Source organism: Triticum aestivum, chromosome 1B (genome assembly GCF_018294505.1).
Source record: "Triticum aestivum cultivar Chinese Spring chromosome 1B, IWGSC CS RefSeq v2.1, whole genome shotgun sequence".
In the NCBI taxonomy this organism is placed as follows: domain Eukaryota; kingdom Viridiplantae; phylum Streptophyta; class Magnoliopsida; order Poales; family Poaceae; genus Triticum; species Triticum aestivum.
Genome location: NC_057795.1, coordinates 393,850,213 through 393,875,142, shown reverse-complemented (window position 1 = coordinate 393,875,142; position 24,930 = coordinate 393,850,213).

The window sequence follows — 24,930 nt, the reverse complement described above, 5'->3', positions numbered from 1 at the left end:
GAGGAGCTGACCGGACTCCAAGCCTGCATCCAAAAGCTGGTAGACAAGAAGCTCAAGCTTGTCAACGTAGTCCAGGTCATGCTCATCCGCCGGATTCTCCCGTGCCAACGATGGGGTTTCAACATGTGGGAGTTTGATCCGGCGCAACACTAGACCCTGAGCGAGCTCTTCGACACTACATACGAAGATGTCTGTAAGGTGCTGTTCAAGGGCGCCGAGGCTCCCGCATCCGCTACCGAAGATCACAGATTCCGCGCGCAGCATCCAGCTGACGAGGTAAGTGATTATGCCACTTGTTTTCCATAGTTTGACTCTATGCGGGATCTAAACTCCCTTTACCTTTGACAGGACTGGCTGGCGAAGGCCGAACGGACTATCTATCCGACCCCATTGCTAGAGGACCCAGCGGACGCCCGCCTAACGGGGCTGCTGGCTCCGGCGCCCCACGTGGTGCCGGAGAAGAAGGCCAAGAAGAAGGCCACGGGGTCTCGGAAGAGTTCCCGTTTTCAGGTGCTATCGGATGATGAATCCGAGGTCGATTCCTCTCACCAAGGTGAGGAGGAGAGGAAGAAAGCCTCTCCCCCAGCGGGGGGAGGGAAGAAAAGGAAGGCCTCCCCAACAAGGGAGGCCGAAGGGTCCAAGAAGGGGAAAACCCTTCCCCCGGACTGCTCTGCCAATGCCAGTGACGATGATGAGGACTGGCCTCCAAGGGCCAAGCCCCTGGTGAGATCGTAAGTATCCGGACTCCCGAATAACTTCAAGGTTTTTCCTTTTCGCCACATAATGTCTTCCTAATGCCGCATACAACCCTGCAGTCCGCCCAAGGATGATCTTCCCGCTTCGTCGAGAGGGTCCTTAGGTGCGTCGGATATGGACTCTCTTCCAACTGCCTCCACCCCCCGTGATGCGGACGATGCCGAGGTGGGATCCCAGGAAAGGACCCACCAGGAGGGGGAGGCCCCGGAGGTGTCGCAGGACAACCTCCCGGACTTTGCACCGGACTTGGCCCCGAAACCCACAGTGGCTCCGGAGTCCGGCGGGCGACCCCTTCGTAAGAAGGGCAAGACCGTGACGCCGGCTGCCTCCGTCCAACCGGAGGCGCCGGATAATTTGCTGGAGGCGCTCAATGGCGCCTCCATTGAAGAGGAACACCACACTGTTATGAGTGTGGTGATTCAGAAGGTTCAGCTCGCCAAGAGCGGGCTGATCGGAGCCTGCAGCAGCCTTCTAACAGGGTTTGAGGTGATAATTTCAATATATATAAAATGGTACCACATAGACAGTAGCCCCTGATGCTCGGTTCGGTGTTCGGAAAGAAAAGCCGGACTGAGGATCTTTAAAAAGATATACGCAGGAGTCATAAAAAATATGTCAATATGGGATTGCAGGCTGCGCTGCTGACCTCTGCCGCACTGACTGCGGAGGTCAATACTTTGAAAGAAAGCCTAGAGCGGTCCGAGAACGAGCTTGTCCGTGCCAAGAAGCAGCTCGAGGACAAGGAAGGTGAGTAACACCTTATTAAAATTGTACCTTACAGAAAAGGATTGACAAGGATAACGTGGGTATTGCAGGGGCCACTAACAAGGTGGCGACCCTGAAAGAGGCGGTGGCCGTGGCCAAACGTATTGCGGCCGCGGAGCGCACCGAGCGAGAGAAGCATGAGGCGCGGGTGGCGGAGGTACAGCAAGAGCTCCAGGATCTCGTGAAAAAACATGAGAGTCTGGAGCGTGACTCGAAGACCCGAGTGTCTGAGCTTGCAACAGCTCTTGAGAGTGCCAAAGCCGGTAAGGCCGAAGCCTACAAGGCCCTCCAGGAGATTGAGGCGGTGAAGAAAATAGCAGCGGGTAAGGCATTTTTCATGCAAAGTAAGCATGTGAGTGTTAATTACCTGTTGCTTACCTGAATTCCGAGCTCTCCAGGAGCGTTCGTAGATCTTCCTCGCAGCGTGTCCGATGCTGCCGCATTCTACCGGGCCAAGGAGGGGAGCTCGACGGAGAAGGTCTTCTGGTCTCAGTATGTTGAGGCCGGACATCCGGTGCCCCTTAGCGACCAGCTGAAGCAGCTGGTCGAGCTCCACAAGGCGGCCGAACAGGCCATGAAGGGCCTCATAGTTCGGCTGTGGCCTAAGGAGGCCATGCCTGGGAGCTACTTTGGCCTGGTGCGGCGGCTGGTGGATGCGTGCGCGTGGGTTGAAGTCATCAAGCACTTCGCTTGCATTGAGGGTGCCCGTCGGGCCCTTGCCCGAGCAAAGGTGCACTGGGCAAGATGGATGCCCAAAAGCTCGTGACAGACCCGCCACCAGAGGGCAAGGAGCATCGCACGCCCGAGATGTATTATAAGAGTGTGCTGAAGGGCGCCCGCACTATTGCGGGTGAGTGCTCCAAAGATGTAATATTTGAGTAGACTCGCATTTTGTTATCCTGTGCGCTGAAAACTTAGTTCATATGCGCTAAGCAACGCTTGTTAATTTAAAATATTACCTTCTGTGCGGCTGTTTATCAAATCTGAGAGATGGGAAGTCGTCGGCTTCAGCCCCCATGCCACGAGTGCTGGGGTGTTTGGGATAAACTTGAGCACTCTTGTTCCCATTTTTGGGTCCATCTAGGGAGGCGCTCAACACAACGAACAAGGCAACCGGACTTATAATGCTTGAACACTCTCACTTAGCCATAGAATTCTATAATTTTAAATTTCGGCGAAGCCCCTAGTCTTCGAAAGGCCAAATTTGGGGTGCTATCCACGCCTGGGCCGGACAGGATCCGGCTCCTCGCTCTAAGCGGCATAAGTCTTTAAGGACTCGCAAAAAACCTCTCGAACAGCGACCGGCTCTCGCCTCATCATGACGGTCAGTTTTAGCTTTCTCCACTGAGGCGTTAACCCAGCTCAACTGGGGCGCAATCGCAGTGGTTCTCCCAGTGCTACCTTAGCCGATATAACGGAACGTAAGGTACCAAAACATGGGAGCCGGGCAAACCCAACTATTGACCCAAGACATGATTCGGAGCCGATGCATATAGTGCTATAAGTTTGGGGTGCCGCACTTGTGAAAGTGTTCGGACTTATCACACCATAATGCGGGAAACATAAGCCCCTGGTGTATATTAGCCGTACCAAAGTGTACGGATGCGACATGCCGTAAATGAACATATGTAGAAAGAAATGCAATTATAAGCAAGAAGGTGCTGCATTGTTTTATTCAATAAGTGCTGCTATGAATGCAGAACGATACAAATAGTGTGATAAGCAAGGGATGGGACTGTTAAACATGTCCCCCTCCAGGGGTAGGCTGCGGATTGGTGTATAAAAATTCTCGTAATGGAGACCACCTGGATATTCGTTGTAGCCTTTATCCTTCCCTGGCTGTTGCATCGTGAGTTCGGCAGTTCTGCTGCCGGACAGGGCCTCTGACGAACGGAGTCCTGTGGGTAAAAAATAAAAGGTAAAAAAAAAGAACGACACACTTGAGAGCCCCTGGTGTGGTTGAGCCGCAGTATGGGCTTATCGTGGTCGTGCCCCTCTCCCCATGCCCATGGTATCTTCAGAGCGTAACGGTGTACGCGAAGGACCTGCTTTGACGTTTTGCAGGGGCTGGGGTTGGGGCCGCACTGCTACACGTGCTCGGAACGTGCCAGGTGGTCTTGCTGTAGGTTACTCCGGGCGCGCTTAGCTATGTCCGGCCGCTTAACGGCCGGACTCGAGAATTGCCTTAAGAGGCTGCATTGTACTTCTGCCGCGAGAGCCGCTGTATGTTCCTCCGTTCGGAGAAAACGTTTAGTGTTTCCATTGACCGTGATGACTCCTCGAGGGCCTGGCATCTTGAGCTTGAGGTATGCGTAGTATGGCACCGCGTTGAACTTTGCAAACGCGGTACGTCCGAGCAAGGCATGATAGCCGCTGCGGAACGGGACTATGTCAAAGATTAACTCCTTGCTTCGGAAGTTATCCGGGGATCCAAAGACCACTTCCAGTGTAATTGAGCCTGTACAATTGGCTTCTACACCTGGTATGACGCCTTTAAAGGTCGTCTTGGTAGGTTTAATCCTTGAGGGGTCTATGCTCATTTTGCGCACTGTATCTTGATAAAGCAGGTTCAGGCTGCTGCTGCCGTCCATCAGGACTCTGGTTAGGTGAAATCCATCGACGATTGGGTCTAAGACCAATGCGGCAAATCCGCCGTGGCAGATGCTGGTGGGGTGGTCCCTTCGGTCAAAAGTGATCGGGCAGGAGGACCATGGATTGAACTTTGGGGCAACTGGCTCCATCGCCTATACATCCCTGAGCGCACGCTTCCGCTCCCTTTTGGGTATGTGCGTTGCGTATATCATGTTCACCGTCCGCACCTGTGGGGGGAAACCCTTCTGTCCTCTATTGTTCGGCGGTCGGGTCTCTTCCTCGTCATCACTATGCAGCCCCTTGTCATTGTTTTCAGCAATTAACTTGCCTGCTTGCTTGAATACCCAATAGTCCCTATTGGTGTGGTTAGCTGGCTTTTCGGGGGTGCCGTGTATCTGGCACAAACGGTCGAGTATTCGGTCCAAATTGGACGGACCCGGAGTAGTTTTTTTGAATGGCTTTTTCCGCTGACCGGGTTTAGAGCCTCTGAATCCGGCATTGACTGCCGTATCCTCACTATTGTCGCAGTTAATGCGGCGTTTGTTTTTGTTACGATGCGGCCTGCCATTTCGGTCCTTGAAATCCGGACTGCCAGAATTTTTGCTGAGGTTGTTGCTGCGTGCTAGCCAGGTGTCCTCACCCGCACAGAAGCGGGTCATGAGTGATGTGAGGGCTGCCATGGATTTTGGCTTTTCCTGTCCCAGGTGCCGGGCAAGCTACTCGTCGCGGATGTTATGCTTGAAGGCCGCGAGGGCCTCCACATCCGGACAGTCGATGATTTGGTTTTTCTTGGTTAAGAACCGTGTCCAGAATTGTCTGGCCGATTCGTCTGGCTGCTGAATTATGTGGCTTAGGTCATCAGCGTCTGGTGGTCACATATAAGTGCCCTGGAAGTTATCGAGGAATGCGGCTTCCAGGTCTTCCCAACTCCCAATTGACTGTCACATCCCTAGCTTCAGGCATTGCTCTAGGTTAACTTCATGTGTGATTCATGTCTATATTTTTGAAACTTGAATTGAGGAATATTGGAAGCCTCAAAACCCTAAATAAAAGAGGGGCAAAAACCCTAGAAATCTCATTCATTGCTCCAAAAGGCTCTTCTTAAATGTTTGATAATTTTTGGTAAGGGTTCTGGTCCCAACCAAAATATTGAACATTTTTAAGGATTTATTTTTGGGACTTTGAATTTAAATCTTTAGCTATTTGAATTTGAGTTATATTCATATAATTAGAATATAATTTCAAATACCCCTGAAATATTTTATGAGCTTTTTGGAAAAGTCCATCTAGCAACATAAATTATTCAGAGGATATTTGGCACTGTTTTGAATTTGTTTAAATTTGAAAACAGTGGCAAAAGAATTAAAAAAGAAAACAAAACAGAACAGAAATAAAAATAAAAAGAACAGAGTCTTACCTGGGCCTTACCTGGCTGGCCCAGTGGACAGCCCAGCCCACTGGCCTGGTGCCAGTCGTCCTCTACCTCTGCCAGTAGGCAGAGGAGGGAGACAGCGCACGCGCGCGCCGTGGCGACACGCCACCTCCCTGCCTGCCTGCGTCCCTCGCCACCGCGACGCCTCGGGCTTTCTCCTCGGCGCCGCCTCGAACCCCTGAACCCCCTCACTCGTTCCCTTCGTCTCTCCTTCGCCTCTCCCTCTCGCACACCCGAACGCCTCCGCCGCCGCCGTTCGCAACCACCGCAACCACAGCCACTCCCTCACCCCCTCTCTGCGTACCCGAGCTCCGCCCTGACCCCGTGGAGCTACCCACCGACGCACGCGATCAGAGGAAGCCGAAAATCGACCGGAGCATCATCGTCTTCACCTCCGGTGCCCGGAGATCGACTCCACCGATTCGGCGCGTCCAGAGCCTCCCCGGCCCCGCCGTCTGCACCGTCTGACTCGCCGTGAGCCACTTACCTTATCCCCTAACTCCTTGTGCTCGCCCCCGTGCTGTAGCGCCGTTCCCCGCGAGCACCGAGCTCCGGCCGCCGCCGAAGTCGACGCTGCGCTCGACTCAGGCCACGTCTCACCCTCCCGATGCTACCAGTGGATGCGCGCAAGTGCCAGCAAGCTAACGCCGCCACCAGCTCGTCCTCTTGTGCACCATAGCGCTAAGCCGCCCGAAACCGTAGCTCCGGCCGCCGCCGTTCTGGTCGCCGCCGTCGACCCCGGCCTCCCTGTGCCCAGCTGCGTGCGCCCCTAGACGCGCGGGAGCACGGGCTTCCTCCTGATGCCCTCAGGGTGCCCAACCGCAGCCGTAGCACCGTCCCGACCAACTCCGGCGAGGTCTCGCCGTCGCCGTGGTCGCCGGCGTCACTCGCCGACGTGGCCACTTAGTTAGGGCGTAAACACCCCGCTAATCACCCACTACAGCCACTGCCAAGTGGGCCCTCATGCCTAATTAACTAGTTTAACCTCTCTGTTTAGATTAGTACTAATTTTGTGGGCCCCATAGGTCAGTTTGACCTGGCCCCGTCACACTTTGACCGACCCCACACGTCGGAGTTGACCAGGCTGATGTGTCCGTTGACTGGGCCCACCTGCCAGCGACCTAAACGAGCCCTAAGTCACTGACTAATGGGACCCCCTGGTCAGGTTTGACCCGGGGCAGCCCTGTTGACTTGCTGATGCAAGCATGACGCACTGCTGATGTCATAAAGTATTTTCTGGATTTAATTATATTCAGGAAATTCCAGAAAATAGCTAAAACTTCAATAAATCATAGAAAATTAACCGTAACTCCAAATGAAATAAATTATATATGAAAAATTATCAGAAAAATTCAAGGAATCCATCTGTACCATTTTCATGCATGTTAGAACAACTTATAGCTGCTGTTTAGCACAAATCAATTAAAGGGCATTTAAATAATCACATATGGAGTTTGAATTTGAATCTTGTATTCAAACCAACTTCATTTAACTTGTTGCTAGATGCATTAGCCCAAAACACATTCATTCTGCTATGTCATGATCATGCATCATATTGTGCATTGCATTGATTGTGTTTCCTTCTGTGTTGCCGGTATTTGTCCCCTCTCGATAGACGTGATACCGAGGATGTGATCGTTGACACTGATGAAGACTCAATGTTATCTTCAGAAGTGCCAGGCAAGCAAAACCCCCTTGTTCATTCCGATACAATCCTATTCTCTCGCTCCTGCTCTCTTTTACTGCATTAGGACAACACCGATTCATCTGTTACTTGCTGCGGTAGCTGAACCCCTTTATCCTCTGCATGACCTGTCATTCCACAGTAAATAGATGAAACCCACTAGCATGAGTAGGAGTTGTTTGAGCCCTGTTGTGCCTACTCATTCATGTTTGTTTGTCATGCCTGCTACTGCTTAGAGTTGAGTCAGGTCTGATTCATCGGGGATGAATCAGAGGCGTGTGAACATGTCCTACTGTGTGTGAGCTAAGTGTGTGAACACGATTTGGTAAAGGTAGCGGTGAGAGGCCATGTAGGAGTACATGGTGGGTTGTCTCATTGTAGCCGTCCTCAGGAACTGAGTTCTGTGTTTGTGATCCATGATTCAGCTACTACCATACATTGGGCCCTGAAATATGACCCCGCTCGACTTCTTATTCACCCTTGTCCTCTGTCCAGGAGTTGCAAGTAGTTTCTGGTGTTTGTAGCTTACTGGAGGCCGTGGACAGCGCTGACCGTAGGGGTGGGCTGTGATGCGGTAGGTACGTGGCACGGTGTACCGGATGCCCGTTTGGTATCTCGGGAACCCTGTTCACATCGTTTGGGGCTGTGAGCGAAACTCCGGCCGGATCTCCTCATGGATGGAACCCGAATAGGCGATAAACCTGGACTAGAGACTTGAGTGTTTAGGTAGGTCGTGGTCTACACCCACGTCGGCTTTCGCTTGAAGTCTGCCGAGCACATGTCGTGTGCAGACGCTAAGTGGTGGAAACATGTATGAAGAAGTACACCCCTGCAAGGTTAACATCATCTATTCGAATAGCCGTGTCCGCGGAAAAGGACTTCTGGGTTGCTTATATCAGTTCATAGACAAGTGAAAGTGGATACTCTAAAATACGCAAGATAAGCGTGAGTGCTATGGATGGCGTTCTCGTAGGGAGACGGGAGCGGATCCATAGTGGTGTATTGATATGGTGAATATGTGGACTCGTGTGCGCCACCTCAAAAGAGTCGCTTGCAGTCGTAGTTTAGGATAGCCACCGAGTCAAAGCTGGCTTGCTGCAGTTAAACCCCACCATCCCCTTGTTGAAAATGATGCATATGTAGTTAGTTCTGATGTAAGTCTTGCTGGGTACATTTGTACTCACGTTTGCCTATTTTATGTTTTTGCAGAGAGACTTCAGTCTCACTAGTAGTTCCACGTGGACTTCGACGTTTAGCTTGTTACCTCAGCTACGATCTTGTGCCCCGGTAGGATCTGATAGATAGTCAGGCTTCTCAGCCTTTTTCATTTATAGATGTCTGTACCCAGACATGATAGCTTTCGTTTGTGCTTGATTTGTATGCTCTGAGTGTTGGGTCATGAGACCCATGTTTGTAATATCTCGCTCCTCGGAGCCTATTGAATAAACTACTTGAGTCGTAGAGTCATTTTGTGATGCCATGTTGTATTGCACATATCGAGCATATTGTGTGTATGTTATTGAAATGCTTGGTATGTGTGGGATCTGACCATCTAGTTGTTTATCCTTAGTAGCCTCTCTTACGGGGAAATGTCTCCTAGTGTTTCCACCGAGCCATGGTAGCTTGCTACTGCTCCGGAACACTTAGGCTGGCCGGCATATGTCCTTCTTTGTTCCTGTGTCTGTCCCTTCGGGGAAATGTCACGCTTTGAGTACCGGAGTCCTGTTAGCCCGCTACAGCCCGGTTTACCGGAGTCCTGCTAGCCCAGTGCTACAGCCCGGACCCACTTGCTGATGACCGACACGTTCGAAGCTGGGTCATGGATGCCTGTCCCTGTAAGTCTGTGCCACTTTGGGTTTACGACTAGTCATGTCAGCCCGGGCTCTTTATCATATGGATGCTAGCGACACTATCATATACGTGAGCCAAAAGGCGCAAACGGTCCCGGGCAAAGGTAAGGCGACACCCGTGGGAACACCGTGCGTGAGGCCGCAAAGTGATATGAAGTGTTACCGGCTAGATCGATGTGACATCGAGTCGGGGTCCTGACAGCGTTGGTATCAGAGCTTGACTGCCTGTAGGATTACCAAGCCAAACTGGTCGAAGTTGAGTCTAGAAATTCTTTAGTTATATAAGGGAATTGATTGTGGGATAGAACGTAAGGCTCTTTTTACTCCTTATACCTTATGCCTTCTGATCTGAGTCATCTTATCTTTCCTGCGGGGATTAAGAACTAGGCTATCTCTTCTTCCCATCAGGATCACGTGTTACTAATCCGTAGACTTATAAGATTGTTGGATTTAAGCTTGAGTTCAGTTCCTACTACCTCCATATGTTAATTGTTGATCTCGAAACCTTGATATTGTGCTTCTGAGTGGTTATGCCACCATTTTTGTGAATGTCTCAAATCTTTTCTGAGCATTTACAGCCGTTATGCTGTCCGGGTCATCCCAGGTTTCTAAGTAGTCTGATGCAATTGCAAATCCTTTCTTCCTGTTTCAATGTTCCCATGGGCCAGATTAACCACACTAATCAGTGAGTTGAGGTACTCCGTTACCTTGACATATATGTTGGAGATACTCTTATGGCCCTAGGTGTTTAGGGAGTCACCTAGTAATCTAGCAATGTTTTGTGATCCCCAGTGTGATGATTCTGGCTTTTATTCTCGAAAGCATCCCGTGATGCCACTTAGTAGTAGGTATTCTATTCCTTGGGCTTTGAACCCGAGATTCACTCTACTTACTTCATGTTGATAGTGTTTGCTAGTTCCTTCAGGATATTAGTAACTTTGCGATAGTCCTCGAGGTCCGTGGTATTTCCTTCTTCCAAATACTATGAACCGCTTATGGCAGATATTTATTGGATCAAAAGATCACAATTAGAGTTCCCTTGAGGAGTTCTCCATTCATAAATCGTGACTCTGCCAGTTCTACCTTTCTGCATGGGTTATCCGGAAGAAATATGTTGAACTTGGTTCGACATACTAATCCATGCATCCACAACTCAGAAAATTATATGTTCCTTTGAGTTGTTCTCCGTAGTTGCATTCTGACCCTCGTCTATCAATTGATAGTCAAGAGTATGCGTGCGTTCGTTTATCGATGCCTATTACTCTTGTGGTCCGTCAAGCCATTCTGTCCTGAATGACTTGGAGAAACAAACTCCAGTACCTCTTCCATATCCAGGATTGGGTCAAAGAAGTTGTGCTCCGCAGATCAAATTGCTAATCCAGCTTTTGTTCTGTTCTACCTTGGAGTATTACCATCTTTATATCGGGATTGTTATAGGAATTGCACACCATCCTATGAACTCCTGGTACAGTGATACTTCTTGTCATCATTAGTCATTCCTCGGTCTTCGTGTTGATGCAACCGGAATACCGACAAATGAATTGTGATGCGTGAAATCAATACGCCTAGCAACCTCGTTGCTGGGTAGTTAAAAGACAATAATTTTATTCCTAGTGTGTTGGTTATCGAATCATCATTCTAAGATTGATCGTGCTACCTAGTCCATTCTCCTGGTTCACTCCTCGATCGATGAGTTGGGATTATTTCAAATTCTTGCTCTATTGATCATATCGTCTTGCCCTGAAAAGCAAGATTGTTCTCGAGCTTAGTAACATACCGGTGGCTCGTGATTTTCTGAATATCTTCTCAGAGGTATTACCAGGTTGTCACCTGACCGCTATGTTGAGCTCGTGATCAAGTTGGTTTCTTGTGAACCATCCCTCTCCAAGAATCGGTGTTAGTTATCCCTGAGCTAGTTGGTCAAGCTAGACAACAACTTGGAGAGTTGGAAGATAAAAGCTTGTCTGACTTAGTTCGTTCCAAAGGGATATTCTTGTGTAGTGTGTGTTGAAGAAAGATGATATCTTCATCGATTGGTCCCTGTGATCAGTTGCTGGATCTATTGTCTTATCAACCCTTTGATTTGAGTGTGGGCTATCGTCAAATCAAGTCAGAACCAACGATGTTCATAATGTTGTCTTCCTCGTGGTTGATCCCTCGAGCATACACCATTATATCTTTTGGGTCTGACCAATGCTATCACCGTGTTCACACGATGGTGGGAGTCCGGTGATATGGAAATTCCGATGAGTTGTTGTTGAGCCCATTGACAACATTCTTATCTCCTCCATGATGTTGTTGAACATTAAGTTAGTGTTGGAAACTTTTGAAAGCATTTTTTCATGCCCCGTTCATGAAGTATATGTTTGGATAAAAGAAGTGACTTCCTTTGATTCACGTGCATTTGATGTAAGTTGCCGACGTGAATTCGAGAAAGCATGTTTTTGCCTCCTCTGGAACCATCCCAAGTCAGTTATGCACGTGCGAAGTATTCTGTGGTTTGATAGACTGATCATCTTCATTCCATATGTGTATCCTAGCACATCAAGCCACCGACTGATTTGTTCAAGGAGAAGGAGTATCTTCATAAGAGCTAATCCGGACTTATGAAAGAACTTCGATATCCTCGCTGATGGTTCCCAACCAGAACTCGGTAGTGTTTTATTGTAAGACTACCAGGTGGGCATGCTTGTCTGGGACAACGTGTTCACATGTTTGTAGCAGAACCAACTCATGTTTTGGAGCTTGCTATCATAGTTCATCTCCCGAGAATCCCGCAACGTCATCTCGTCAATTTGTGTTGCAAACTTCCGTTTTTCTTCCTAGACTCGATGAGTCTGGAATATCCTGACACCAACCAGATCTGAATCTCAGGCAGATATGATGGTTGGAATATTTCCCAAGAATTATAATATTGGTCGCGCGATAACCGGTAAAGTGGATGTCGTGGCCAACACACCCAGCCAGAAGACCTGTTATTATAATATCTTGATTGATGAAGTTGGCCACCTCCCCATAAGGATTTCGTAGGGTTTAACTCCCTAGCTGTTCCTTATGGATTCTTGTGCTCCCGAAGTCCGACCTTTTTACTTGATGTTCTAGATATCAAACCATTTCTATGAATGGGTTACACTAGCACATCAAGGAGAACATTAGAAGCGGAGTGCTAAATGTCTCTCGGTCGATCATCCAGATTTTGTTTCCTTGGCCTCGCTAAGGTGAAATCTGAGAAGGTGTTATCTTTCTTTGCATCTGCATCATCCATCATTAGCCATCATGGTAGTATGTTGTGTTGTCAACACCCTTGACACGGATGTTGATAAAACCTTGATGATTATGGAAATGCTCAAGTTCTTGAGAGCACGCACAAGCGCTAGGTGTTATCATCGACACTAATTGGGATACTCTCAGTTCCCTCGGCAATGCTATGACCTTCTCAAACAGTGAATTCACTCTCTATTGTTGGGTTCTTCCCCAGTTACCAGAATCATTCCCAGCAATTGCATTTTGTTCCCAGCTTGCACCACCAATGTGCCATTCTACCATGGGTCTCTTCCATTTCCGGTGATAAGTAAAATCATCCATTACGTTGTCTTCAACAAGGTAATCCACATCATCCAAGTCCGAGTATGCCATTCTACCGACCCCCTCCAAATGATCGCTCGAGAATTGCCTTAGGCTGGTTTAAAGAGTTTCAATGATCTCTGAATCAAAGGTAATTCTTTTGCCACTTAAGGGGAGATATCTACGAGTCACGGTTTCGAAGGTGTCTCGTTGTGGTATCATGGCAACTCAACTCCTCGCTACGTTGACAACCGATTACCACCTTCTTAAGTGTGGAATTATTGTCCACCTAGTGAACCTCCGTCATCCGTTTCTTCCACCCCTCTTGATGTGTATCTCGTGTCTCACCCGAGAGATGGTTCTATGTCTCATTCCGGGAGTTAATCCTGAGTTGTTCGATCTTCGAGAAGACCGATCCTTCCAGAGTTTTCCTTTCCTCTTCTTGTCATGATTAGCTGAAGATCTCAGAGCAAGACGACAAGACAAAGATGGTGTTCAAATCAACGTTCATTTGAAGTGCAACCTGGATCGTGAAGATTGTGCTAGTTTGCGTTCCCCTTTCACCTTACCCTACGCTTGAATCTCGAGACGAGATTCTTGTTTAGTGGGGGTGAGTTGTCACATCCCTAGCTTCAGGCATTGCTCTAGGTTAACTTCATGTGTGATTCATGTCTATATTTTTGAAACTTGAATTGAGGAATATTGGAAGCCTCAAAACCCTAAATAAAAGAGGGGCAAAAACCCTAGAAATCTCATTCATTGCTCCAAAAGGCTCTTCTTAAATGTTTGATAATTTTTGGTAAGGGTTCTGGTCCCAACCAAAATATTGAACATTTTTAAGGATTTATTTTTGGGACTTTGAATTTAAATCTTTAGCTATTTGAATTTGAGTTATATTCATATAATTAGAATATAATTTCAAATACCCCTGAAATATTTTATGAGCTTTTTGGAAAAGTCCATCTAGCAACATAAATTATTCAGAGGATATTTGGCACTGTTTTGAATTTGTTTAAATTTGAAAACAGTGGCAAAAGAATTAAAAAAGAAAACAAAACAGAACAGAAATAAAAATAAAAAGAACAGAGTCTTACCTGGGCCTTACCTGGCTGGCCCAGTGGACAGCCCAGCCCACTGGCCTGGTGCCAGTCGTCCTCTACCTCTGCCAGTAGGCAGAGGAGGGAGACAGCGCACGCGCGCGCCGTGGCGACACGCCACCTCCCTGCCTGCCTGCGTCCCTCGCCACCGCGACGCCTCGGGCTTTCTCCTCGGCGCCGCCTCGAACCCCTGGACCCCCTCACTCGTTCCCTTCGTCTCTCCTTCGCCTCTCCCTCTCGCACACCCGAACGCCTCCGCCGCCGCCGTTCGCAACCACAGCCACTCCCTCGCCCCCTCTCTGCGTACCCGAGCTCCGCCCTGACCCCGTGGAGCTACCCACCGACGCACGCGATCAGAGGAAGCCGAAAATCGACCGGAGCATCATCGTCTTCACCTCCGGTGCCCGGAGATCGACTCCACCGATTCGGCGCGTCCAGAGCCTCCCCGGCCCCGCCGTCTGCACCGTCTGACTCGCCGTGAGCCACTTACCTTATCCCCTAACTCCTTGTGCTCGCCCCCGTGCTGTAGCGCCGTTCCCCGCGAGCACCGAGCTCCGGCCGCCGCCGAAGTCGACGCTGCGCTCGACTCAGGCCACGTCTCACCCTCCCGATGCTACCAGTGGATGCGCGCAAGTGCCAGCAAGCTAACACCGCCACCAGCTCGTCCTCTTGTGCACCATAGCGCTAAGCCGCCCGAAAACGTAGCTCCGGCCGCCGCCGTTCTGGTCGCCGCCGTCGACCCCGGCCTCCCTGTGCCCAGCTGCGTGCGCCCCTAGACGCGCGGGAGCACGGGCTTCCTCCTGATGCCCTCAGGGTGCCCAACCGCAGCCGTAGCGCCGTCCCGACCAACTCCGGCGAGGTCTCGCCGTCGCCGTGGTCGCCGGCGTCACTCGCCGACGTGGCCACTTAGTTAGTGCGTAAACACCCCGCTAATCACCCACTACAGCCACTGCCAAGTGGGCCCTCGTGCCTAATTAACTAGTTTAACCTCTCTGTTTAGATTAGTACTAATTTTGTGGGCCCCATAGGTCAGTTTGACCTGGCCCCGTCACACTTTGACCGACCCCACACGTCGGAGTTGACCAGGCTGATGTGTCCGTTGACTGGGCCCACCTGCCAGCGACCTAAACGAGCCCTAAGTCACTGACTAATGGGACCCCCTGGTCAGGTTTGACCCGGGGCAGCCCTGTTGACTTGCTGATGCAAGCATGACGCACTGCTGATGTCATAAAGTATTTTCTGGATTTAATTATATTCAGGAAATTCCAGAAAATAGCTAAAACTTCAATAAATCATAGAAAATTAACCGTAACTCCAAATGAAATAAATTATATATGAAAAATTATCAGAAAAATTCAAGGAATCCATCTGTACCATTTTCATGCATGTTAGAACAACTTATAGCTGCTGTTTAGCACAAATCAATTAAAGGGCATTTAAATAATCACATATGGAGTTTGAATTTGAATCTTGTATTCAAACCAACTTCATTTAACTTGTTGCTAGATGCATTAGCCCAAAACACATTCATTCTGCTATGTCATGATCATGCATCATATTGTGCATTGCATTGATTGTGTTTCCTTCTGTGTTGCCGGTATTTGTCCCCTCTCGATAGACGTGATACCGAGGATGTGATCGTTGACACTGATGAAGACTCAATGTTATCTTCAGAAGTGCCAGGCAAGCAAAACCCCCTTGTTCATTCCGATACAATCCTATTCTCTCGCTCCTGCTCTCTTTTACTGCATTAGGACAACACCGATTCATCTGTTACTTGCTGCGGTAGCTGAACCCCTTTATCCTCTGCATGACCTGTCATTCCACAGTAAATAGATGAAACCCACTAGCATGAGTAGGAGTTGTTTGAGCCCTGTTGTGCCTACTCATTCATGTTTGTTTGTCATGCCTGCTACTGCTTAGAGTTGAGTCAGGTCTGATTCATCGGGGATGAATCAGAGGCGTGTGAACATGTCCTACTGTGTGTGAGCTAAGTGTGTGAACACGATTTGGTAAAGGTAGCGGTGAGAGGCCATGTAGGAGTACATGGTGGGTTGTCTCATTGTAGCCGTCCTCAGGAACTGAGTTCTGTGTTTGTGATCCATGATTCAGCTACTACCATACATTGGGCCCTGAAATATGACCCCGCTCGACTTCTTATTCACCCTTGTCCTCTGTCCAGGAGTTGCAAGTAGTTTCTGGTGTTTGTAGTATGCTGGAGGCCGGGGACAGCGCTGACCGTAGGGGTGGGCTGTGATGCGGTAGGCACGTGGCCGGGTAAACCGGGCGCCCGTTTGGTGTCACGGAACCCTGTTCACATCGTTTGGGGCTGTGAGCGAAACTCCGGCCGGATCTCCTCATGGATGGAACCCGAATAGGCGATAAACCTGGACTAGAGACTTGAGTGTTTAGGTAGGTCGTGGTCTACACCCACGTCGGCTTTCGCTTGAAGTCTGCCGAGCACATGTCGTGTGCAGACGCTAAGTGGTGGAAACATGTATGAAGAAGTACACCCCTGCAGGGTTAACATCATCTATTCGAATAGCCGTGTCCGCGGTAAAGGACTTCTGGGTTGCTTATATCAGTTCATAGACAAGTGAAAGTGGATACCCTAAAATACGCAAGATAAGCGTGAGTGCTATGGATGGCGTTCTCGTAGGGAAACGGGAGCGGTTCCATAGTGGTGTATTGATATGGTGAATATGTGGACTCGTGTGCGCCACCTCAAAAGAGTTACATTGCAGTCGTAGTTCAGGATAGCCACCGAGTCAAAGCTGGCTTGCTGCAGTTAAACCCCACCATCCCTTTGTTGATAATGATGCATATGTAGTTAGTTCTGATGTAAGTCTTGCTGGGTACATTTGTACTCACGTTTGCCCATTTTATGTTTTGCAGAGAGACTTCAGTCTCACTAGTAGTTCCGCTTGGACTTCGACGTTTAGCTTGATACCTCAGCTACGATCTTGTGCCCTCGGCAAGATCTGATAGATAGTTAGGCTTCTCAGCCTTTTTCATTTATAGATGTCTGTACTCAGACATGATAGCTTCCGCTTGTGCTTTGACTTGTATGCTCTGATTGTTGGTCATGAGACCCATGTTTGTAATGTCTCGCTCCTCGGAGCCTATTGAATAAACTACTTGAGTCGTAGAGTCATTTTGTGATGCCATGTTGTATTGCACATATCGAGCATATTGTGTGTATGTTATTGAAATGCTTGGTATGTGTGGGATCTGACTATCTAGTTGTTTATCTTTAGTAGCCTCTCTTACCGGGAAATGTCTCCTAGTGTTACCGCTGAGCCATGGTAGCTTGCTACTGCTCTGGAACACTTAGGCTGGCCGGCATGTGTCCTTCTTCGTTCCTGTGTCTGTCCCTTCGGGGAAATGTCACGCTTTGAGTACCGGAGTCCTGTTAGCCCGCTACAGCCCGGTTTACCGGAGTCCTGCTAGCCCAGTGCTACAGCCCGGACCCACTTGCTGATGACCGACACGTTCGAAGCTGGGTCATGGATGCCTGTCCCTGTAAGTCTGTGCCACTTTGGGTTTACGACTAGTCATGTCAGCCCGGGCTCCTTATCATATGGATGCTAGCGACACTATCATATACGTGAGCCAAAAGGCGCAAACGGTCCCGGGAAAAGGTAAGACGACACCCGTGGAGATACCGTGTGTGAGGCCGCAAAGTTATTGTCACATCCCTAGCTTCTGGCATTGCACTAGTACTAGCCTTTGGTGATGCATCATGTTTACTTTTACAGAAAGTTGAAATGGGGATTGTCCAAACCCTAGCATTTTAAGAATTCACCAGGTTCACCTAAAATATTTTCAGTCAATCCAAGTGGCTTTCAAAAATGTTCATCATTTTTGGAAAAATGCTGGAAACAGTAACCAGAGATGATGCACATTTTTCCATGTCATTTTGGATCTTTGAACTAATATATATTGTATTTGAGTTGGAGCAAATATATGTTATATATATTTTTAATGCTTCAATAATTCTGATATTTTGTGAGGGGCTCTGGAATATTACTTTCAGTCCCTGCAAAAATTATTGGAAGAAACAAAAATGATTTAGTGTTTGAACTAAATCAAAACAGATGAAACAAATAGAAAACAATGATTAAAAAATAAAACAGAGCAAAAATAAAAAGGGAGACGGCCACCTGGGCCACTTACCTGCTTACCTGCCCGGCCCAGCTCCTCCCGCTGGCCCAGCCCACCACCACAGCCTCCCTGTCGTCTTCCTCCCTGGACAGGAGGACGAGGGCGTGTGCCCGACGCTCGCCGGCACGCGCGCGCGCCACCTCCCCCCTGCTGGCCACCTCCTGCTTCCCCCGGACTCCCTTGATGCCCCGGACGAAGCCACGCAGCTGCCCCGCACCGCTCTCACTCTCCCTCGCCCTCCCCTTCTTCCCCTGCTCTCTCTCCCTCTCACCCGAGAACCACCGCCGCCACCGACGCCGATTGCCGCAGCCACCGTGCTCCTCTCGCCTCCCCGACGCCTCCCAGAGCTCCGCAAGTCCTCCCTCGTCCTCCTCGTCGTCTCACGCGACCAGAAGAGCCCCGGAACGCCGCCCCCGACGTTTTCCCCCTCGCCGGCCGCCGAGGATCTTCTCCGTCGAATTCGGCCACTCTGGCGCGCCCCCGAGCTCGCTGACCCTCCCTGCGTGATCCCTGTGAGCTCCACTCCGTTTCCCCTCCTCCATTTTGTTCGTTTCCGTGCCGTAGCACCCCGGCCACATTCCCGAGCGCCGCCGTCCGCCATGGACGCCGGGCATGGCACTGACGTGCTGCTGCGGCCAGACCGACGAGCCTAGCGTGCTCCTAGCTGCCCCAGGAGTCCGCATAGCCCCTCAGCCAGCCCCCTAGCGCCCCGTAACCTCGCTCCGCCCAAACCCGAGCTCCGGCAGCCGCTGCGGCCCCCACTCCGGCGAGCTCCGGCCACCCCCGCACCTCCCGATGGCCCCCCTAGATGCGCACGGGCACGGGCTACCCTCTGGTGCCCTTGGCTTGGCCCAAAACCCCTCGCAGCGCCACTCCGGCGAGCTCCCGCCGCAGTTTTGGTCGTCGCCGGCCGAACTCCGGCGAAGTCGACGTGGCTTAGTTAATTAGTCACTAACCCCCCCACCTACTGACGCTGACAAGTGGGCCCCAGGGCTTAGTCAAAGCTAACCAGCCCGGGTCAACGCGGGATTAGTCCCTGTGTCACTGACGTGTGGACCCCACACGTCAGGTTTGACCTGGGGCGCTCGGTTGACCCTGCTGACGTCACTATTACGTCATGCTGACGCAGTATTTGTTCTAGAATTTAAATAAATCCTAAATGATTTATAAATTCCAGAAAATGACTAAAACTTCCAAAATTCATAGAAAATTAACCGTAACTCCAAATTTAATAAATTATATATGAAAAATTATCAGAAAAATTCAAGGAATCCATCTGTACCATTTTCATGCATGTTAGAACAACTTATAGCTGCTGTTTAGCACAAATCAATTAAAGGGCATTTAAATAATCACATATGGAGTTTGAATTTGAATCTTGGATTCAAACCAACTTCATTTAATCTGGTTTTAGTTGCATTAGCTCAAAACACATTCATTTTGCCATGTCATGATCATGCATCATATTGTGCATTGCATTGATTGTGTTCCTTTCTGTGTTGCCGGTATTTGTCCCCTCTCGATAGACGTGATACCGATGACGTGATCGTTGACACTGATGAAGACTCAATGTTATCTTCAGAAGTGCCAGGCAAGCAAAACCCCCTTGTTCATTCCGATACAATCCCACTCTCTCGCTCCTGCTCTCTTTTACTGCATTAGGACAACAACGATTCATCTGTTACCTGCTGCGGTAGCTGAACCCCTTTATCCTTTGCATGACCTGTCATTGCCACAGTAAATAGATGAAACCCACTAGCATGAGTAGGAGTTGTTTGAGCCCTGTTGTGCCTACTCATTCATGTTTGTTTGTCATGCCTGCTACTGCTTAGAGTTGAGTCAGGTCTGATTCATCGGGGATGAATCAGAGGTGTGTGAACATGTCCTACTGTGTGTGAGCTAAGTGTGTGAACACGTTTTGGTAAAGGTAGTGGTGAGAGGCCATGTAGGAGTACATGGTGGGTTGTCTCATTGCAGCCGTCCTCAGGAACTGAGTTCTGTGTTTGTGATCCATGATTCAGCTACTACCACGCATTGGGCCCGAAACCAATGGACCCTCTCGGCTTCTTAATCACCCTTGTCCTCTGTCCAGGAGTTGCAAGTAGTTTCTGGTGTTTGTAGTATGCTGGAGGCCGTGGACAGCGCTGACCGTAGGGGTGGGCTGTGATGCGGTAGGCACGTGGCCGGGTAAACCGGGCGCCCGTTTGGTGTCACGGAACCCTGTTCACATCGTTTGGGGCTGTGAGCGAAACTCCGGCCGGATCTCCTCATGGATGGAACCCGAATAGGCGATAAACCTGGACTAGAGACTTGAGTGTTTAGGTAGGTCGTGGTCTACACCCACGTCGGCTTTCGCTTGAAGTCTGCCGAGCACATGTCGTGTGCAGACGCTAAGTGGTGAAAACATGTATGAAGAAGTACACCCCTGCAGGGTTAATATGATCTATTCGAATAGCCGTGTCCGCGGAAAAGGACTTCTGGGTTGCTTATATCAGTTCATAGACAAGTGAAAGTGGATACCCTAAAATACGCAAGATAAGCGTGAGTGCTATGGATGGCGTTCTCGTAGGGAGACGGGAGCGGATCCATAGTGGTGTATTGATATGGTGAATATGTGGACTCGTGTGCGCCACCTCAAAAGAGTCGCTTGCAGTCGTAGTTTAGGATAGCCACCGAGTCAAAGCTGGCTTGCTGCAGTTAAACCCCACCATCCCCTTGTTGAAAATGATACATATGTAGTTAGTTCTGATGTAAGTCTTGCTGGGTACATTTGTACTCACGTTTGCCTATTTTATGTTTTGCAGAGAGACTTCAGTCTCACTAGTAGTTCCACGTGGACTTCGACGTTTAGCTTGTTACCTCAGCTACGATCTTGTGCCTCGGCAGGATCTGGTAGATAGTCAGGCTTCCCAGCCTTTTCCATTTATAGATGTCTGTACCCAGACATGATAGCTTCCGCTTGTGCTTTGACTTGTATGCTCTGAGTGTTGGGTCATAAGACCCATGTTTGTAATATCTCGCTCCTCGGAGCCTATTGAATAAACTACTTGAGTCGTAGAGTCATTTTGTGATGCCATGTTGTATTGCACATATCGAGCATATTGTGTGTATGTTATTGAAATGCTTGGTATGTGTGGGATCTGACCATCTAGTTGTTTATCTTTAGTAGCCTCTCTTACTGGGAAATGTCTCCTAGTGTTTCCACTGAGCCATGGTAGCTTGCTACTGCTCCGGAACACTTAGGCTGGCCGGCATGTGTCCTTCTTCGTTCCTGTGTCTGTCCCTTCGGGGAAATGTCACGCTTTGAGTACCGGAGTCCTGTTAGCCCGCTGCAGCCCGGTTTACCGGAGTCCTGCTAGCCCAGTGCTACAGCCCGGACCCACTTGCTGATGACCGACACGTTCGAAGCTGGGTCATGGATGCCTGTCCCTGTAAGTCTGTGCCACTTTGGGTTTACGACTAGTCATGTCAGCCCGGGCTCTTTATCATATGGATGCTAGCGACACTATCATATACGTGAGCCAAAAGGCGCAAACGGTCCCGGGCAAAGGTAAGGCGACACCCGTGGGAACACCGTGCGTGAGGCCGCAAAGTGATATGAAGTGTTACCGGCTAGATCGATGTGACATCGAGTCGGGGTCCTGACATTGACTCTGCTGGCAAGCTGTTGAGCCAATGCCGGGCTGGTCCTTTAAGCTTGAGGGGGAGATATTTGATGGTGTGAAGATCGTCACCGCGGGCCATGTGGATGTGAAGGAGATAGTCTTCGATCCAAACCGCGGGGTCTGTTGTGCCATCGTAAGATTCGATATTCACGGGTTTAAACCCTTCGGGGATTTGATGATCCATTACTTCATCTGTGAAGCATAGTGGGTGTGCGGCGCCTCTGTACTGGGCGATATCACGACGGAGCTCAAAAGAGCTTTGTCTGTTTTGTTCGGCCCGGCCGGACTTACTGTGTTCGGCGCGATGGTTGTCGTCACATACTGTGGGGCACCCACACGATCAATAGATCGATCTTGATTGTCTTGTCTTATCCTCCAATGTATCTCGCAAGTCCGGAGCGTTCCCCTATGGCCTTGTGCTTTTCGAGCGATGCTGGGGTACGGGTCTAGTGAAGGGCCTAGAGGCCTCTCTATCGCGACCACGGGGTGGTCGGTCAGCCGTATTGTCTCCTGGTGATGCGGGTTCATACGCCTCCTCCTCTAATCGGGGGAGCAGCTTGCGTTTGGGGTAGGCTTTGGAGGGGCGTTCGAGCTCATGCTCTTCGGTCGCGAGGACTTCAGTCCATCTGTCGGCTAGCAGATCTTGATCAGCTCTAAGCTGTTGCTGCTTTTTCTTGAGGCTGTTCGCCGTGGCCATAAGCCTGCATTTAAAACGCTCTTGTTCGACGGGATCCTCAGGCACGACGAATTCGTCATCGTCGAGGCTCGCTTCGTCTCCGGAGGGAGGCATATAATCCTCTACCTCTTCTTATGCCGCTCTCTCGTGAGGGCTGGCGTCTTCGTCCTCTTGCGCTTGATCTTGCTGGAGTGGGTTGTCTTCGGCGCTGTCCGGTGTATTATTATCTCCGGTGCCGGAGTCCTCATTCTTGCTGTGGCGGGATTTAGAGCGGCGCCGCTGACACCGGCACTTGGGCTGCTTTTTGGAGGGGTCATCCTCCTCTGTTCCTTCGCCGTTCCCATCTTTTGGGATGTCCACCATGTATATGTCATATGATGAGGTGGCTGTCCAGTGCCCAGTAGGCGCTGGTTCTTGGTCGTCTCCGGCATCGTCGTCCATACCGTCGATGTCTTCGGAGTCGTAGTCTAGCATGTCGGTTAGATCGTCGACAACGGCTACCAAGTGGGTGGTGGGTGGGCTTTGAATTTCTTCGTCGTCCGCATCCCAACCGTCCTGACCGCAGTCCGGCCAGGGCTCTCCTGATAACGAGAGATAGTTTAGCGAACTCAAGATGTCGCTGAAAGGTGAGTGTTGGAAGATGTCCGCTGCGGTGAACTCCATGATCGGCGCCCAATCGGATTCGATCGGCGGGGGTGCGGGAGGTTCGGAGTCCGGCACCTCGGAGTCACGAGCTTTATGAGGGACAAGGTCAGTGTTCAGCTCTATCGCCGTAGAGGTTGCAGCCCCCGAGGTGGTGTCTAGGCATCCGTCCTCGATCTGCGCAGCCGGCTCCGAATTGAAGATCGGAACGGTTTCGAGTGCGGCCTCCAGGGTACTGTCCGGCTGCAGAGCTAAATCCTGCTCGCCGTGACAGTGCGGCACGCTCGGCTGTGGCTCGAATCCATCAAGGATCAAGCCCCCGCGGATGTCAGCTGTGAAGTTCAAACTTCCAAATCTGACCTGACGGCCAGGGGCGTAACTTTCGATCTGCTCCAGTTGGCCAAGCGAATTGGCCTGCAGTGCGAAGCCGCCGAATACGAAGATCTGTCCGGGGAGGAAGGTCTCACCCTGGACTGCGTCATTGATGATGATTGAAGAAGCCATCGAGCCTATCAGTGACGGCACAGAGGAACTCTCAATGAAAGCACCAATGTCGGTGTCAAAACCGGCGGATCTCGGGTAGGGGGTCCCGAACTGTGCGTCTAGGCGGATGGTAACAGGAGACAAGGGACATGATGTTTTACCCAGGTTCGGGCCCTCTTGATGGAGGTAAAACCCTACGTCCTGCTTGATTAATATTGATGATGTGTGTTACAAGAGTGGATCTACCACGAGATCAAGGAGGCTAAACCCTAGAAGCTAGCCTATGGTATGATTGTTGTTCGTCCTATGGACTACAGCCGTCCGGTTTATATAGACACCGGAGAGGGCTAGGGTTACACAAAGTCGGTCACAATGGTAGGAGATCTACATATCCGTATCGCCAAGCTTGCCTTCCACGCCAAGGAAAGTCCCATCCAGACACGGGACGAAGTCTTCAATCTTGTATCTTCATAGTCTTGGAGTCCGGCCGATCATGATAGTTCGGCTATCCGGACACGCCCTAGTCCGGAACTCCCTCAAGCATGCTTCCCGACTAGGGATTATTCCTCTGAAGGTTGTGTTGCTTCGCTCAATGCGGCTCCAGTCTACTTCCATTTTTCGAAGGGTTTCCTCATAGATGAGGTTTAATCCACTGCCGCCATCCATGAGTAGCTTAGTAAGGCGAAAGCCATCCACTATTGGACTAAGGACCAATGCAGCTGGTGCTCGGGCTATTCGGAATTTAGGTTTGTCATTGGCATTAAAGGTAATAGCCGTATCGCTCCATAAATGTGTTGTTGCTACTTGGTAGACTTCGGCGAGGCTGCGGAGTGTTCGTTTCCGCATGTTATTTGATGCGAAAGTCTCGAAGACTATCAATACCGTACTGGTACTGCTGTGCTGGTTCTCTGGGGCTAGAAGCTCTTCGCCACTTTTGGCCACCTTCCGTAGTATCCAACATGCTCGAAGGCTATGTGTTGGAGTGGCGCCCTCTGTACTATGGATTTTGCAGGGTCCACTGAGCCATCCCTCCAGTACGGTTCCGTGCCCTTTAGGGGGTTTTTGCTCTTTGGTTTTTAACCTAGGTTCTTGAATATGATGCACCCTTTTATTTCGGACTAGGGTTGTGTTCGGAGCCGGATTGTCCCAAAATTTGGTTTCGGTTTTCCAGGCACTCTCCGTTGCACAGTACTTTCGTACTATGGACGCCAAGTCGGAGAAGCGTGTAATCTCATGACGACTTATGTCGTTCATGATTCCCTTGTCCGTGCAATTGTTGGAGAAGATTGAGATTGCACTTTCCTCGCGGCAGTCCTTTATCCTGTCCATAACCAGGAGGAATCTGGCCCAGTAATGATGTACTGTTTCAGCGGGCTCTTGCCAGATTCGAGATAGATCGCTTGTGTTCGGGTGGGCAGGTGGAATTAAATTCGGAACCCCGTCCAATCTAAGACTCAAGGTCCAAAAAGTTTCCGAACTTGGAAGCTTGGGTTGTTGGACGTTGTCCGACAAATTTGGCCCGCTGCCTGACTTTAGGTTCAGTGCTCGGTTGACGTCCTT